The following is a 16,410-nucleotide window of genomic DNA, read 5'->3' on the forward strand; positions in this document are numbered from 1 at the left end:
CGCAGAATTGAAACCTCACACTAGACGCTTCCTCCCTACCCCACCCCAGATTCACTAATTCATATACACACGCCATAGAAAATGTCTTTACTGTGGGCTAAAAAATTAATAAAGCAGTAAGTGCATAGAGGGGTAAGTTCTAGAGTTGGCTCTCATAATCTTGGAAAACAACAGATGGCTGAAAGTTTGCTTATCCTGCTTGCAAACCGCATGAAGTAGGGTGGCAAAGCTGTCATTTGATTTTTGGGAGTTTGTTTTGAACAACTTGGATTCAATTCAAATGGAGTTTCAAGTTGTGTGGATTTGCAAGTATATTACTGGACTTTTTCCTCATTATTTTAGCATCAGGATAGGCAGCTCCTGAATTCTTTGGAATGATCACATCTCAGATTATGCAGCAGAGCAGACTCTGAGGCGACACATGATGGCCTTTTCTGCAGTCCTCCTCCACTGTCCCGGTTTAATCAAGTCTCATTGTTTTGTTTTTTTTTGTTTTTGTTTTTGTTTTTGTTTTTGTTTTTCCTGGTGACCCCGTTGATTTTCTCCTTCACTATCAATCTTCCAGAATACCATTTTCCAAACTTGCTGCCTGAGAAGAAGAATGACTTATGATCAACTCTTTCCCCTTCAATTGAACCATCCATTCAGATCATTCTGAGCTTTCCACAGAGCAAATCTTGACCCTTCAAAACCCTTCAATGACTCCCTTCTATGTGTGTGATAAAGCTACCTCACACCGGTCAGAATGGCTAAAATCAACAGCACAAGACACAAAAAGTGTTGGTGAGGATGTGGAGAAAAAGGGACTGCAAGCTGGTGCAGCCACTCTGGAAGACAGTATGGAAATTCCTTAAGTTAAAAATAGAACTACTTTATGATCCAGTAATGGCACTACTGAGTATTTACCCAAAGAATACGAAAACTTCTGAATGAGTATTCAGAAGGATGCATGTGCCCCGATGTTTATTGCAGCATTATTTATAATAGCCAAACTATGGAAGCAGCCCAAGTGCCCATTGATTAATGAGTGGATAAAGACGATGTGGAATATATATATATATACGCATATACTATACACATACATATATATACACACATATATACATATATGTATATGAATACTATACAGCCATATTTAAAAAATGAAATCTTACCATTTGCAACATGGATAAAGCTAGAGGGTATTATGCTAAGGAAAATAAGTCAGTCAGAGAAAGACAAATACCATAGGCTTTCATATGTGGAATATAAGAAACAAAACAAATGAGCAAAGAAAAAAGAGAGAGAGAGAGAGAAGCCAAGAAACAGACTCTTAACTATAGAGAACTAACTGATGGTAACCAGGGGGTAGATATGGGAGGGGGTTGGGGGAGATGGAGGATAGGGATTAAAGAGTATATTTATCATGTTGAAATAAAATAAAATAAAAAAAATCCAAATCTGACTCAGGCTCTGCCTCTCCTCCTACATTATGAGCTTCTTGAATAGGGCAGAGAGGGAAGGATAATATGAAAGGACGACAGAGAAAAATAGGATTAAGACTAGGAGGAGACAAGATTACAATAAAGCCGGGAGATCTTCATATGTCACCGCTTTGGTATCTACTGGTGATTACAATTCATTTGATATACAAAATCCAATATTTATAAGGCTTACACATGTTTGCTAACACTAAGGTTATATCTGCAACCAAATGTTCCATAACACATATAAATATGTAATGCTCAGCTATAAGTAGGGTATGTCCATGAAAAATCGTCAGATATTATCTGAAACAGGGATCCAAAAAATTAAATCTGTTAAAAATACCCAGGAAACCCTGCAAGGGATTCTAAAATCACTGACTTTTAATATTTGGAGAAAGAGTGAAGGAATAAAATCAGATCAAATTTAGTACAATGGACTTTAACTTCCAGAGATTCAGAATATCTTGTCATCTGCTTACGTCCCTTATTTAAAAAGAAAGAGAAAATTTTACTTCCACTTCTCAATATTTATTTATGCAGATGAGACATGAGTCACAAGGATGTAGAGATGAACTCTGATTTATGACAACATCAGGAAAATGGCTAAAAATAAGTGTGTCTCAGGATGATTCAAAGTGCAATAAGGGAATTTCCAATGATTTGGTAACAAATGTAGCAGCCCAACTCCATTTATTTTTCCAGCAAATAGTCCCAAGGAGCATGAAAAATGACAGCTGCATAATCAGAGCAGCTAATTTTTTCCTGTGAGTTGATTCAACCTTTTGTGTCAAGAAAAGAAAGAGAGAAAAGGAAAAGAAAGAAAGGGTGTAAGTAATAGATTGAGTGTGTCTATTAACAACTTGGAAAATAAAATCTCCAATCATCTATCAGTAGCCAAATGTTAATATTCTAGACATTAAGCCTAATGGCATAGAAACAATATAGTAAGCAACAGGATGAGGCTATGATTTCCGTGAGCTAGCTAGGTGAAAGTCACAAATGCAGAACCCTAGGATTGCAAACAGCATGAGATATCACTGAATTCAGCCCCCTGCCCTGAGTGAGGATTGTCTCCAAAACACTGATCTCAGAAGTAGCATCCTGCCAGTTAAATGCTCCTAGCAATGGGAAGCTCACCACCTGTGTTCTAATTTCCTCAGGCTGCTGTAACAAATGGCCACACACTTAGTGATTTAAAAATTACTAATTTATTATCTCATAGTTTTGGAGGCCAGAGACATGAAGGTGTTCAGCAGGACTACACGCTCTACAGAAACTCTAGAGGAGAAGCCATTTCTTGCCTCTGCTAGTTTCTGGTGGTTGCTGGCATCCTTGGCTTGTGGCCATATTACCCCAATCTCTGCCTCTGCTTTCACATCATTACTTCCTCTCTGTGTCTCTTAAAAGGACACTTGTAATTATAGTCAGGAATCAACCAAATAATTCAAAATGGACTCCTTATCTCAAGATTTCTAAATTAATGACATCTTCAAAGACCCTTTTTCTAAATAAAGTAACAAATTCACATGTTCTGGTGATTAGGACGTGCCCCTGTCTCTTGGGGGATGGTCATTCAGCCTACTCTACAACCTCAAAAAGCACTCTATTTTTGGACAGATCTTATTAGAGTGGACTTCTGTTGTTTTTTAACAGTATCTACACATCTTTCCCATTTGGAAATGATTCCAAGTCCATGAGAGGTACAGCTCTGTCTCCTACTATTGAGCTAAAATGGAGAAAGTTCTTCTTTTCCTAGACCCTGGACTCTAGGGCAAGAGCCCTTGCATCAGCAGAGCCAGTCAGGTGTCTGTGTTCTGTGCCTGCCAAGATCCTTTTACTGTCTTCATTCCTGATCCCATTCTTCATTCACACCCTACTTACTCCCACTTCTAGTCTCTACTCTTTTGAGACACTTCCTCAAGAATACTTTTCCTTCGTCTTCTCCTCCTTCTCCTTCTTCTTCTTTTAAGTAGGCTCCATGCCCCACGTGGAGCCCAACATGAGCCCAACTCATGATTCTGAGATCAAGACCTGAGCTGAGATCAAGAGTTGGATGCTTAACCAACTGAACCACCCAGGAGCCCCTCTTCTCTCTTCTTTAGACCTATAAATCCTGTATTACTATGTCACCCACTGCTTCCCAAGGAACTATTACTTTTTGTATTGGGCCACATGCATTTGATTAGTCAACCGGGAACTTTAGAGTAGGCTGTCAGTTTTTTTTCCTAAATAGATTGATCTGCAAGTCTTATCTCCCCAACAAAATTGTAGACTCCTAGAGGGTGGGCATAAGTTCTTAGTTCTTTGGTATGATGGTTCAGAGGTGGTTAATAGGCACAATAGACATTTAGTTTTTTCTATTTATGAGCAACCTGATAGTACATGACTTACAAACATTTGTAATTTCCTGAAACAGGACTTTTATAATTATAAATGTTACATAAGTTCTTGAAAAAGAAAAGTTCCTTGAATCATTCCATCTTTCAATCCTAGTGGATTTTAATTTTACCAAAATTAAGAGTTTCATGTACAATCTTTGAGAAAATCTTTCAAACGCAAGCATTGTGTCACTTTATATTTTTTTAATTTATTATTTTTTAATTTAAATTCAATTTGCCAATATATAGTAAAACATCCAGTGCTCATCCCATCAAGTCACTTTAAATAAATACGAAAAAACTATGTACATTCAAAATATTTTTTATGGGTATTGCCAAATTGTGTATTGAAAAGTTTGTAGGAACTAAGAATTTGAATTTTTAAAGGCTCTAAGTTTGGCGTGCAGGGATGAGTCACTTAACCAATGACAAGACCCAGCCTAGCATTCACATTCCAGGGAGGCTTGGGACTTTCTGCACCTTTACAGTTACACACCATGTAGCATACAGTTATTTAAGTTTTTCAGTAGAATTTCTCAGAAAAGAAGACCATGCTGTTGTTGATGATAGCAATAGAGGAAAAAATAAAGATCTCTTAAAAAGTACTGGTTTTGGTCAGAAAATGAAAAGTGTTTTTTTTTTTTTTTCTTTTTGCTTGTGAGAAAGAAAAGCAGGATGTGATAATGTGTTTACAAATCTCAAAAGCCTCCTGATGGTGATGTTAAGGGTGTTCTGTCTTCAAGTGAATGGAATTTGATTTAGTGACAAGGGAGAGACATGAACACAGTATGTTGTACCATGGGTCACTGATAAACAATTGACTATTAAGATTAAATGAATGTATATATACACATAAAGTGTATTCTTTCCCATAATCAGCTCTTCCAGGGAGTATAGAAATTTACGATTAAGTTGCATAGCTTTTGATGTCCATTCTGAACCCATTTATTATTATTATTATTATTATTATTATTATTATTATTTTTAAAGAAGATATTCTTTTTTTTTTTTAGATTTTATTATTTATTTTTAATGAGAGACAGAGAGAGGCAGAGACACAGGCTCCCTGTAGAGAGCCTGATGTGGGACTCAATCCCGGGACCTGGGATCACAACCTGAGCCGAAGGCAGATGCCCAACTGCTGAGCCACCCAGACGTCCCCCATTTATTATTTTTAAATGTATTATTTGCATGATATTTGTTGTTAAAAGTCAAACAAAACTGAAACATATAACAAATAAATGTAAAGTCCTCTGATATCTCATCCATCTGAGAAAATAAATACCACCATTCTGGTGTCTCCAGATTTTGTGACATGCTTTTAATGTTATAGAATATTTACCTAGTTTTTTAAATCCACAACTTTTATGTTTTTTTTTTTCTTTTATGGTTTTAATTTAAAATTCTGATGAATTGGGAAATCACTTGTTTATTTTAGAATGAGGAAAGAAAGAGTTAATAAGTTAAATTTCTTTTCCAGTGGACAATCAAGTATACTATTTGCTGAATAATCCTTTTACCTTCCTATTATTTTGCCATGTCACCATTACCATATGCTAAATTCCATATATGATCAGTACAACTTTGGACTTTATTTTTCTATTGTTGAGCTAGGAACAAATTTTATAATTTAGCAGTGATTTTAATATCAAGAAATACTTGCTGATTTATGAAAAGAATGATATGAAAGTGAATAAAGCAGAAAGTGAAAGTCTTCCATATAATCCTACTTCCTAAAGATCTACACTGCTCACAGCTGCCTATTCTGGAATTTTCTTCCACATAATATGCATAATGTAAATGGAATCATATTATATCCTGATGTATAAATTTTCCCACTTAGCAATTTATTGTGGGTATTTTTCAAGTCAGTACAGACAGGTACATCATATACTTTAAACTGAATATGTCATTGTATGTCTATGGCATCATTTACCCGATTTCTTATTGAAAGCACTTACCGTTTTTTTTCCTAATTCCTAATTTGTTTTACCCTTACCAAGGATTTTCAAAGTTTTTCTTTCATATATCGTTGTGTGCTATATTTCTATAGAATACATTTCTAGGGGTAAGGGTGTGTGGTACAATTTTAAATTGTGGCAGTTTTTTCATACTGTCTTCCCAAAATTTTAGTTTGTGTTTGGTAGAGCAGTGAGCAGGAACTCACTTATCTCTCCAGTGCCCTGGGCATTTTTAGGGGACAGAGAGATACAAAGATGAAGGTATAAAGACAAGGATGCCTGGGTGGCTCTGTTGTTTGAGCATCTGCCTTTGAGGGGGTCATGATTCTGGGGTCCTGGAATCCAACCCCTATCAGGGCTCCCTGCTCAGTGGGGAGCCTGCCTCTCCCTCTCTCTCTGCCCCTCCCCATTTCCTTCTCCTCCCTCTCCCTCTGCCTCTTTCTCTGTCCTTCTCCCCACTTGTGCTGTATCTCTCTCTCAAATAAATAAATGAAATCTTAAAAAAAAAAAAAAGAGAAAGAAGATTTAAAGACTAAGAGCAGAGCTGAGAAGAAGGTGGGTTGAAAGTTATAGCTTTCTCTCAGGTTGTATAAGAAAGAAAGATAGTGTTGGGAATAGAGGTATGTTAGGTAAGAAAGATAACCAATTTAACTCTGTCTCTCCATAGACCTCCATTTTGGAGTCATTCAAGGGAGAAGCAGAATAGTTACAATATTTTTTGAGGGAGAACTTCTCTGAAAAACATTCACATAAGAATCTTTTGATCCCCCCCCCCCCCGCAATTGTGGAGGTTTTGGTTATCTTTAAAAAAGGATTAATAGAAATTAAAATAATAATGCTAAATACACCAAAGGAAGAAATGACCACTTCCCTCAATGCAAAGGTAAAATGTTTTTTCCAGTATGCTTAAGTGAAAATAGTGTTCAGCATAGGGAAATGCTAGATTTAACAAGGTAAACTTTATCTTATTATATAAATAAATATATAAAAATTATCTTATTTTTTGATGAACCAATGACCATTCAAATTGTGAAATTATTTGATAGAAATATCTGAATTAAGACCCATTCAAAATTGTATTCAGCAATGACAGATTTTCTTCTTTCTTTCTTTCTTTCTTTCTTTCTTTCTTTCTTTCTTTCTTCCTTCCTTCCTTCCTTCCTTCCTTCTTTCTTTCTTTCTTTCTTTCTTTCTTTCTTTCTTTCTTTCTTTCTTTTCTTCCTTTTTCTTTTTTCTTTTCCTCCTTTCCTTCCTTCCTTCCTTCCTTCCTTCCTTCCTTCCTTCCTTCCTTCCTTCCTCTCTTCCTTCCATTGGTTCTGGAGTGGCAGGGGAGGGGGGGCAGGGGCGGTGCTTGAAGTTGTTAAAATGTGTGCTATCTCCAAGGAACCTTAATCCAGATGTCCATGATGTTAGGATGGCATTTCCTACAAACAGAAAGATTGTGAGGGACTCTGGGGCTTATTTTGTAAATTATTCCATGTAGAAATTTGCCTGTCCTGGCATCAAGCCCTGGATGGAAGCCAGAGACAGGGTTACAGAAAAAGATTAAGGTGTCAGTGCTAGAGGCAGGAAAAGAATATTGGGCAATATATTTGCCTGGTTGTACCACACACCTCATTTCTACCCTGATTGTGAATATCTTAGAATGGGTGAAATGCCAATGGCTGCTCTACTATGGTGGTAGGTTTTGGAGTGACTTAACTCCTATATTTTTCAAATGTTATGTAATGTCTCATTGTTTTTGTAACAAATATTTTTGATTTTTTTTCTGTTAAGATGCATGCAGGTGCATAATACACATGATACATTAAATAAGATATAATTTCATGCATATTGCAACATATTAGTATTTTTAGAGATTAAATACTAACACCAATACCAGATAATATTGCCACTGATTGCTAGAAATTGTTTTGACAGTACAAATATTTAAAAATTAATCCAAATCCAAATGTACAGCGTCATCAATATATTCCAAATGATACCTATAATACAATTAATTTTATTGGGAGGATGGATTCAGTTATCTAGGTTTAGGTTATTTCTAATTCCCCATACATTATGCGATGCTAAGTAAAAAAGGGCATAATTTTCCAACTAAGAGTATTATTTAAGTATAAAATTATTCTACCATAAGGCACACTCTTCCTTCAAGTTTATTTTGATAGCTCATTTTACGGATGTTTCAGCAAAATTATTGAAGAACTAAGATTGAAAAGCTTTCTGTATTACATATTTTAACTCTTAAAAAAACTTTGGATTTTGTTTAGGATTAAAGTTCATCTTTAGAAAGTAATAAATATAAGTAAACCTTGACCAGTTAAGGGAGACAAAATGAGTTGGTCAAGGCATTCTAGGTGTATGCTTTGCAGATAATGAGGACCTCATGGGACCATGAGCCTGTGGTTGTAGGACAGCAACGCAGGGAAAACAGACTCTCCAGTCTACTGCTTTAGAGCTAAGTGGTCCCAGAGTGGTCCTCCCCCTCCTACCTTGTTCATCTTCTTTCTTTTTCTTTCTTCCTCTCTTCTCTCTTCCTCTTTCCTTCCCTCTTCTTCTTCTGCAATGTTCTCCTCCTTCAGCCCACCCATTGGCTCCTTAGGCTAACTGCTCTTCCTCATTCAGATTACATTTGAAAGCCTGTGCCTCTGGCAAGAGTTCCCTGGTAGCTCTTGTCTGGTTTACTGGGTTCTTCCTGTCCTACATGTTCTCCTCAAGGGAGGCCTATTACATCAGGCTGAAACAATCTTTTACCTTATCTGACCTCTGACCCCCCAACCCCACTGTGATGCCTGTGTCCACCTGGTTCACCTCGTATGGTCCAACACGAGATATTTATGACTAGTGGGAGTTGAACATTATTTTTCAAATAAACATCAAACAAATAGTAAATAAGCAAGCAAACATGATTTTTTTTAAACTTAAGAATGCGAAGTAAAGCATTTGTTCATCTATTTACTCATTCAATGTTTATTAAGTGTGTGATTCCTATCTAAATATTTACATCAAGAATTGGGTAAAATTCTGTTAAAAAGAATTTTGCTTTTTGTATAAAAAACAATGAGATTTTTGTTTTTCTCCCCTCTTTCACTTAATCCACTTGCCCCCCAAGCCCTTACTATAAAATGCACAGGATATTTTAAATTATTATTTTAAACTTTTTTAAAAAAGAACTCTATTTCCTTTGTTCTATGACATAATATTTTTGTTTGACCACTGAGAACAGGTGGTGGCTGGTATTGTTAAAGGACTTATGGCCTTATCTAAGCTGAGTATATCCTGAAGTGAGTGGTTATAAATTAAATGTCTAACGAGAAGTGACTCATATTTACATGGGTGGGAATTTGGGCTAAGAAATGTGGGAGGTAGGCAGAAAGGAAAACAATGCTGTAGGTATTTTCTTCTTAATGTGTGAGTATGGAAGCTTTTACTGCCAAGATCCCGATGATTAGTGAGTTTAAAGGGAAACGTACAAAGTTGTAAAAACACTGTGCTAAAAAAAGTCAGTGGTTTTTCTTTACTGCCTTTATTCAGCTTTGTGACTACTGAACTACTATAGCTGGTGAAGTCTAGCATTTTTTTTTTAAGATTTCATTTATTTATTTGTGAGACACACAGAGAGAGAGGCAGAGACACAGGCCGAGGGAGAAGCAGGCTCCCTGTGGGGAGCCTGATGTGGGACCAGATCCCAGGACCTTAGGGTCACACCCTGAGCCAAAGGCAGATGCTCAACCATTGAGCCACCCAGGTGCCTCCAGCATTTTCATATTAGTAAGAGGTGTGTCGACAATAAATACCTTCAATGTAAGAATGAAAATGTTAAAGACTTTCCTCTTTAGTTAGTAAATAAAACCAGAAGTGGGTCCTGGAAGCTCTATTTTACTACTCAGATTTCTCTCACAGTTGATAGCATAGTTAGCGTGACTAAATGCAATTTATAAATGGTTTTCTATAGAGTGCTCAACCCAATGAAAGGTGCATGAGACCCTCTGACATGAATTATTCAGTGCACGCACCTTAAATGGTGGATGACTTCAGGAACAGATACCTGAGGGAGAGTTAGAAATAGCAGTGCCCTTATCTATAAGATTAAGGCAATCGAGGACAAGGTACAAATTCATCTCAAAAAATGATGTTGCGCACTAGAGTGCCTAGAGTACTATGGATCCATCAGCTAGGTGGGACCAAACAACATCTCTGAATCAAAATATCACCAAATTACTTACCTGATATTTTCTTCCAAATTCAATAGAAAATAAATGACAAAATTGTTCTTACCTGTGGAAGAAAGATGAGAAAACTAAAGTGCCTGTCGTATGTAATTCAGCCCTCACAACCACCTTTTTTTTTTCAATACCACTTCTTACCAGAAATAATCATAAGCTAGAGTGTTTTCTTTCTTTAAGAACTATCCCAGGAAACTCCATCTGCTACCCAAGTTCATGTGCTGCATTTAAGACCTTCTACAAAGAACATTGTGTGGGATGCCTGGGTGGCTCAGTGGTTGAGCATCTGCCTTTGGCTCAGGTCATAATCCCGGGGTCCCGGGATCGAGTCCCACATCGGGCTCCCTGAAGGGAGCCTGCTTCTTCCTCTGAATATGTCTCTGCCTCTCTGTGTCTCCCATGAATAAATAAATAAAATCTTAAAACAAACAAGCAAACATATAAATCAAAGGACACCGTGTGGAAGGAGGCAGATTAGCAGCGTGATGTGAGATGAGTTGTATGGTAGAGCCACAGGACAACCCTCACATGGCACACCGCCCACCTTTCGTGGGCTTTTTCTTATTTGTGGCCTTCTTCAAGCACTATTCTTCAAACAACACCATGGTGTCATCACAAGCGCTGCCTGAGAAGTCCATTTTCATCTTTTGTGAAAACGTTGATGAATTATTTCCTTGAAGATTTTTGTTATCTTTTCCCTAATATATACCCTAAATATGCGTGCATGTGTTTTCATAAAGTGGAGACGCTGGATTGCTTTTCTTCTCTCCTGTGTGTTTCGGAACAGTAAAATAGGACAAAAGTAGCAAGTTAAGGGCAGAGGGTACTTCTTGTATTATATAGAAAATGCTGTGAAGCGGGGGTTGGGGTTGACCTAAAGGGTTTGAATTTAATGGGCACAAGCTAGAACTTATGGTTATAAATTAAGATGTCTGCTCCATGAAGGATAGTATAGCACATACTATGTGTCATAATAGTGTAGTATCCACTAGTCGCAGTGGAAACTGAAGTGTTGACGGAATCCTTCTAAGAATCTCTCAGTTTATTCATCTACAAACTGGGAATACCAACAGTAACCTAGTAGCATCACTGTGAGAAATTAATGAGAATATCAGACGTAAACATCTGTTAAGGCAAGTAATAGTTTGTACTTCCTAAAGATTTATTTATTTGAGAGAAGAGAGAGCAAGTGCATGTGTACAAGCAGGGGGAGGAGCAGAGAGAGGAGAGAGAATCTCAAGCAGATTCCCAGCTGAGCATGGAGCTGGACTCAGGGCTTGATCCCAAGACCCTGAGATCATGACCTGAGCTGAAATCAAGGGTCAGGCACTCAATGGACTGAGCCACGCAGGCGCCCCTAGTTTGTACTTGCTAAATGACAGGAATAATAAAAATAAGTATTTTTACCAAGCTCCCTAAATTAACTATGTTGGCTCTTCAGGCTTATTTCCTTGACATCAAAGGTATTTGGAAAGTTGCTCAAAAGAAGATTTAGAAGGTAATATTTTGTGGCCAATTGCAATCACACCATTTGTCTGAGGCAGATCTGAAGTCCTCTTGGTAGGTGGAACATGTTACCACTTATTTTCTTCTGCAAATGCTGGGCCTGCCTGCCCCAGATTATCCATCTGCTGCCTTCAGTTCGCTGGTTGACCACTAGAATAGTCTTTTCTCTGGACCTTACCAGACAGGAATGACTCAGTTTGATTCTGCTTTGTGCCTATATTTGTGGTCATCATCAGGCCACTTGAGCTTCACTGTTATATGACCTGTTGTTGCAGGTGACTTTGATGTCTTGTTCACTGCATTAACTCAGGAAAATCTGGCATTTGTATTTAGTTCATGTGCTTATGGCAATGACCCCATTGTGAACATTTGCCTATTGATTTAAAGAGTGCCTAGGAACTTAAGTAGGTGTCTAGGAACTGAAGAAAGTGTCCAATCCTCTGACTCAGTGGTTCTCAAAATGAGATTTCTGGATCTTTCTCAGACGTGTTCTTTAGGATCTGTGAGTTCTCCACAGCGTTTTTAAGCAGTGTTTGTTCATTTGTTTTGTTTTGTTTCAAATGATAGGCTAAAAAATTAATCAACTGAAGCATGTTCTGCATTATCTTGATGGCCTCTTTATAATTAAATCCATTTCTATGCCTGCTTCTGGCTTTGTTTACTAGCTTGCGAGAGCTGCTGTCATAACAAAGTACCATAGCCTGGGGACTTAAATGACAGAAATTTATCGCCTCACAGTTCTGGAGGCTAGAGGTCCAAAATCCAGGTGTTGGCAGGACTGGTTCCTTCTGTGAGGGAAGGCTGCTGTTACACAAAATGAAAGCCCAGTAAATGTTAGAGGACATGAGATTTTCCAAGTTTCACCAATGGTAAGAAAACTTGACCCATGCTCAACTGATCTTTGCACTGATACGAATGGGTAATACGTAGCATTTATTTATTTCCATGAGTAGTTTGGTGGTAAAGTTTATGCTGAAACTAGAAGAAATTCTTTTCACCATCGGCAAGAACCGAACAAATTTCAGATATTATTTTCCTGATTGATTCCAACAATAATTGGATTGGGTTCACATTTCATGCTGATTTCAATAATCTCATCACAGTTTTCTTCTTAAAAAAGAAAGTTTAAATTAATCCTGAGAACCTTCTTTTTTTTGGTCTTTATTAGTTTCTAGCACACTATTTAGGTTTGTGAACCTCTGCTTGATAGGAATAAGTCAGCTCTTTGAGGGGACCCTTCTGTCCCTTGCCTAATTTTGTGATCCTAAGATAGCTGGACCTTTGGAAAGCTCTCCTCTATATGTCATCTCTTTTTTGCACTGAATCATTTCTGTGATATAAATTTGCTTTCTTAAAATAAAGACTTCCACAATGGGGAAAGAATGAGATGACGGCTCATATGCTTTGGAGGAGGGATTTAGAGGATTAAACTCAGACATTTGGGGATAAATCAGATATTAGACCTCAGACTGAGACCTATTTCCTAACAACTGTGATGAACTGGGAAGCAACTCGCCAGAGATATTCTCACCTCTTGAAATAGCCAATGATCAGAGACACCCACCTGTGGCTTTATATCATAATATAATAATCTGCTGATTGCAAAGCTTGAATTAGGCCTGTCTGCAATTTACTCATAGTTATCAGATTTTCTCCCAGTAACAATATTGTTAATTTTATTGTTATTTTGTGTTGTAAGTTACTCCAGAAGTAGTTTATGCATAGTAGCATAATTTTATTTGTCTTCATTTTAATTTTTTGGTGTAATAGCATAATTTTAACGTAATTAATTGCATGGGGATTTTTGAACTCATAGCAAAGCAATTTACAGTCATTTTAACAATCTATAACAATGTTCAGGCCTTATATGTCTACCACAATAAATCAAGTATTATACATTATCTATGAACGTATACATATGTTTATGAGAGAAGTGATCTTTTACTTTATGTCATGGTAAAAAGCTTAAAAGCTTTGTTTATATAAAAACTTGAGAACCATATCATAATAGATACCCATGATTTGGTTGGATCATAGTTCTCTAAATTATAATCTTAGAATCTTAATCTTGCTTACGATTAAGATTCTAAATGGTGGTGAAGACTTGCCTAGGAAGAAGAAAGTAACTTTATGTCATAACAAGTTATGTTTGTTGATAAAGGATGGCAGAGCTCAAAGGAAAGGCTTTTATGGAATTCTGGCTCTAGCACTTTTTGTCAAAATAAATCAACTAACACAGAAAAGTTGAAGGGCCTCTCTGTGTAGTACATTTTCCTGAATCATTTCATTTGCTTTTCGTTTTCCCTTTTCCCTTTTCTTTTTCTTCAACCTTTCTATGGATTTTGTAGTCCCTTGGTGCTGTATTTTAGTTACATTTTAGAATAATTCAGCCTCTTTCTATAGAAGTTAGAAGACTCCCATGCATTCAAAATATGCTTATTAAGTGCCTATTGCATGACATCTGCATGTTAGAAGCTAGAGACATGAAGTAAGGCATCCATAGTTCATAGTTTCTGACTTCAAGAAACACAGTGTATGGTGAGCAAAGGAACATAAACAGATCGGTACTTAGGACACTTCAAGTGGCGACTCAGAGCCCCACTGACATTATTATGGGGCAACATTTTTTATACTACTTCTCACTGTGCCTTGGGAAACCAGGCAAAGCTAGCAGTGGATACTGCCTTTGACCTAGCTTTCTGGGAGAAATAGGAATTTGGCAAACAACAACAAAAAAGGGGAGGGAGTGAAATTCCAACCAGGTAGAGGTCAACACATAAACAACATCATGGATTTTTGAAAGACTAGAATGCATCCAAGGACTCAAAATGCAATAGTTATTTTGTCCTTCCTCTGCCATGTGAGAAAGACAGATGAAACCAAGAAGTAAGATAAGAATAAACATGGAAGTATAGAATATGTGTGTGGTTTCTTTTTCTTTTAATAATTTAGGGCCAAAAGGAGGAGATGAAATGTTAAAAATAAGTGAAATATCTCATTTCACTCAACTGTAAGTTTTAGCGTGTACTGACCTACAGAAGAAGTAAAAAAAAAAAAAAAAATCACATTTAGGGAGGTTATATAAATAGAAAGAGCCAAAGTAAAGAAAAAAGTGACTGATGTTTGGGTACAGCAGAAACAAACAAAAGACTTTTATTATTGCATGGTAGTCACTACTAATATTTATTGAACACTTACCATGTAGCAAATATTGGGTAAGCACTCTATTATCTCATTGAAACCTCCCTGTCTTTTAATAATTGCCACTCAGTTAATAGGTATTGTTATTATATCCTCTTTTTGGAAAGACAATTGAGGATCAAGGAGATTAAGTAACTTGCCCAAGTTTATATCCTGTATGAAGAGGCAGATGTAGGCTATGAATCAGTCTGTCTCAGAGTTTTGAGGACTTAACCGCTACATAAACTGCCTCTTGCACTCACACACTGAAGTAAGATGACCCCATAAGTGGCAGACGCAGAGTTTCTGTGGCTATGTGGATGCTACAAGGAGGCAAATCGTGGCACACAGAACAAATACAAAATAAAACAGAGGAAACCATAGCAACAATAAACTGTTCATAGCAGAATTTGGACCTGTTGGTTCAAAGGAGACCTGGCTGCAGTAGTCTAAAGTAAGATGATGAGGTCAAAATACAAGATTTTGGTCAGAGAGGAATAAGAATATTCCAAGTTTTATAGTAACATATCCTCAACGGAATACTGTTCTAGATCGGGGGTGATGTGAATTATGACCTGTGATAAGGATTCTTGAAGGAAAAAAAAAAAGAAATGTGCATACAAGTCCATGCATTGTCCCTCTTCTGGACATTGCTAGGTTTTTTTTCCTTCTTTTAGCAATATATCCTAAAAAATGATGAATTCTTTCAGTCGTGTCCAGGTCTCCTTGTTATTCTCTCTCAAGGCTGTCTTTTCTTTTGTATATTTTTCCTGGGTAAGCAGTGTATTAATAAGAACATATTCCTTTGACCATACATCTAAGATTTGTAGCTTTATGGAATGGTGGGGAGCCATATGCAGAACATTAAGAATGTTCCCACTCCTGGATGATAGAGTTGGACAGGAAAGGAATGAGAGGTGAGTGGCTTGTTCTTTGCTGGAGAGGAAAACAGAGAGGTGGCCAGAGAACTCAAAATTCTGGGAGGCTCCCTCTCCCTTCTGTTAAGACTTATGCTATATTTCCTTAGTTCAAAATGTATTTCCTATAAATTTATTTTTTAAAAGGTTTTATTTACTTATTCATGAGAGACACAGAGAGAGGCAGAGACACAGGCAGAGGGAGAAGTAGGCTCCCTGCGGGGAGCCCGATGGGGCACTCGATCCTAGATCTGGGATCAAGCCCTGAGCTGAAGGCAGATGCTCAACCACTGAGTCACTCAGGTATCCCTTTCCTGTAAATTTAGATAGAAAGTTTATTGCCTCTCATGTTGGTGAGAAAAAAAAGCCAAATTATCATTTAATGTATAGGTTTGAGGATATGGCTCAACACCCCAAAACCAAATAATCCAATTAAAGTTGGGCAGGTGACATGGACAGACACTTTCCCAAAGATGACATCCAGATGGCAAACAGACATGAAAAGATGCTTATCATCCCTTACCATTGAGGACATGAAAATCAAAACCCTAATGAGATGCCACTTCATACCAGTCAGAATGACTAAAAAAAAAATAAATAAATAAATAATAAGTGCCACTCAGTTAATAGGCAAGAAACAAGAAACAACAAATGTTGGTGAGGATGTGAAGAAACAGGAAGCCTGGTGCACTGTTGATGGGCATGCAAACTGGAGCAGCCACTACAGAAATTCTGGAAGCCAAATTAGAGAAACAGCCCAAGTGTCCAACTAATGA

Source organism: Vulpes lagopus, chromosome 4 (genome assembly GCF_018345385.1).
Source record: "Vulpes lagopus strain Blue_001 chromosome 4, ASM1834538v1, whole genome shotgun sequence".
Taxonomy (NCBI): Eukaryota; Metazoa; Chordata; class Mammalia; order Carnivora; family Canidae; genus Vulpes; species Vulpes lagopus.